At 44.9% G+C, this 2,840-nt stretch overlaps 1 protein-coding gene across 7 annotated transcripts in view; it reads right to left on the bottom strand.

Annotated features, from left to right (window-relative positions):
* The window catches only part of SEMA5B (semaphorin 5B), a 261,572-nt gene that overhangs the window by 151,523 nt on the left and 107,209 nt on the right, over nucleotides 1-2,840 (bottom strand). The gene's annotated exons all lie outside the window — the stretch shown is intronic.

Here is a 2,840-nt window from a genome sequence, read left to right on the forward strand (position 1 = left end):
AAGGCCTTTCGGCTGTGAAGTTCCTGCAACCCCTTACAAATTTCAACACCAGAAGTCCTACAAGTGGAAGGCTGTAAAATCAGCTCGAGAAAATGCAGCAATACAGAAATTCACCATCCTCAACCCATTCATCAGAGAGCGGGGGGAGAATCCAGGAAAGCAAGTGGATTAGAAACCAGCTATCCCGGAGAACAAAGGCTTGGAGCTGTCAGGAACTACAGTGCTGCCCATTAGTGTGGCAATAAATTACCAAACTGTCAGCGTTTTCCCATCATAAATCTCTCAGGTCTCCTCCGACGAACATTGATGCACGGTTCAGACCTTGCTCCCGTGGCGGCGATGAAGCCCCAGACAAAAGCAGCACGGCCCCCCTTTGGGGGTGTAGGGGCCATAAATATAGCCAGTGGTCTTATAAACTTTACAGGATGTTGGTTTTAGGGAATAAAAAAGGATTGTTTTAATTACAATTCGTTTGTCTTTAAGTAAAGTTACAGGCTGACAAGCGAGAAGCGGATGGGAAAGCCATCAGGTGCGCAACTCCACCACGACTCCGGATCCAAGGCTGCAGGTGGCAACCTGGCCCATGTAAAAAACGCCTTCCAGAGACACGGATGCTTGTTGTGCCCTCAGATATTAAAGGTGGAGGTAGAATTAAGATTAAAAAAATAAATCTGAAGCTTAATTTAATCCATCTCAAACCGACGAGTTATGGGATGCAGGATTTTGGGTTCCCGTCAATGGGCAGTGAGCCACTTGCAGCTAGATGCGGATTGGTGGAGTAAAAGCAGAGCTCTTCAAAAAATCTCCATTAAAAGAAAGCTCTGTATGTTAAAGAAGTGGCCTTTTATTGCTATTTCAGAATACAGGCTGCAAAAGATGTACTTCAGTGCAAAAAAAAAGTCTTATAATGAAGACTGACAGCATACGTGGGGGAAATAGGCTCACATGGAGATACTTTCTAATGTGGAAAGCACCATAAGGATTTTGGCAGCATGGATTTAGTACAAGGACGTAAGCCATTATCAGCACAGAGGTAAGGAAAACTCAGGGAAAACACCAGTGCCTGGAGTTAGTATCGTTAAAGACCATTAATATTGCCGCTAATTACACATGCTTAACTAGAGTTTTGCCTGCAACTCTAATATCACAAAATTGCCCGTAAACAGGCCCGCCTGGGGAGCTTCAGACTTTCCCAAATGCCCCTAGGTATGTGCTTGGAGATGCCGTGGCAAACGGCGACGTAGCACCCCTGAAGAGGAGCATCTCCCCTTCCCCTCCGTGCTTTGGCTTTGCTCCGAGCTGCAAACTGTGCCCGGTGCTCCACCACCACTGAGCGGCAGGGCGACACGGGCATGCCGAGCCTCGCTGCAACGCCAGGAGGGTGCTCACACGAGCTCCGGTGCTGCAGCTGCTCGAGCAGTAGCGCTAAACCGTAGCCCACCCGTAGGAGAGCGCAAGCCGTGCATGTGGCGGAGGAGCCGGGGCTGGAAGCAGCCTGTCTGCTCCAGGCAGATGCACGCAATGGCTCCAACACGAGGCAGGGCACGCTCGAGGCTCCCTGTGAGTACGACAGTGCAGCAGGGTTAGAGCCAACCCCTCTTCATTCAGCAGTAATAGAAAAATAACACTTTACATTTTTCTAACCCTTTAACACTGTTTCCATACAATATCATCATTTATTCTTGGCTTGTGTATTAGAGGAAAAGAAGTAGGACGACGTTTCCCTTTTTAATCCTTGATTTTTATATTAATTATTTTAATGTATGGTTTTTTTTGAACTGAAATCTTGCAGTATATCTTCTCGTAAAGTAAACAGCGCAGCACTCTGCTTCAGAGTTTATAACAGCAGAGCAAAATTCTATCCATATGTCCGAAGTACAAGAGGTTCACAGTCAGAGCTGGCGGATGGTGTGATTAATCCTGACTGCATTTCAGCAAAGACAAATCTACAAATAATGTACAATTTCTCTCTTTGTGAATTACCACTTGAGAAAACTCCTTGCCTGTATCATATACACCCAAACCCATTTTTGAAGATTGTTTACAATAAATCAAATTTGGGACAGTGCTTGACTGATGAAATTTCAAACACCATCTCTTTATTCTTTGGGTGCTCCTTTTATAATGTCAAGTTAACAGAAAAAACGCAGCGGATACACAGACGCCAGACACATTCAAAGGTTTCCATCTGGGCTTTAATTACTATCACAGTTGCCTCACTAAATTGAATACGTTCCTCCCCCTCCTAAGGGCTTCGCCTTGTATCTGATTTAGCTTACTTTGCCTTGATGAACAAAATCTGCTATAATCATTTTCTATAATGCCCCAGAGGAGCATCTTCCCGTGTATAAACTTGCTGCCCCATAAGTCAGCTTTTTACATTTCTCTCCTCAGACACCGCTCTGAACTTCACTCGGAGAGATTCTTCTTTCCTCCAGGAAATTATTTTGGAAAAGTCCTAGAGCAGATTTTCTCCAAAGACCACATTTAGATTAGATTAAGTCACCGCTATTATCAGAAAGTTAAAAAAGAGGCAAAACCGTTTAAACCACTTCTTCCAAACGCAGAGCACAAACAAAACCCTCTTTCTCCCCCTCCGCACAGCATCACCTGTCCCTGACCCCGCTGACCAGTTCATTATTGCTTTCAGATGTTAATTAGGGAGCCCAGACAGCCCGATCCTTGCCGTCACTCCTGACCTATTAGTCTTGGCCTCTCTCCGTTAATCTCGGTGTCCTTCTGTAGGTGTTCTCAGAGAGCAGTAACAAGTATGCCATCTGTTTTAGCTCTCTTAATTTGAGCTGTTAAATAAAAACACGTAACATCATCTACAAAAATAC

The sequence above is a fragment of the Anser anser genome (assembly GCF_964211835.1).
Source record: "Anser anser genome assembly, chromosome: 6".
NCBI classification, from domain to species: Eukaryota; Metazoa; Chordata; class Aves; order Anseriformes; family Anatidae; genus Anser; species Anser anser.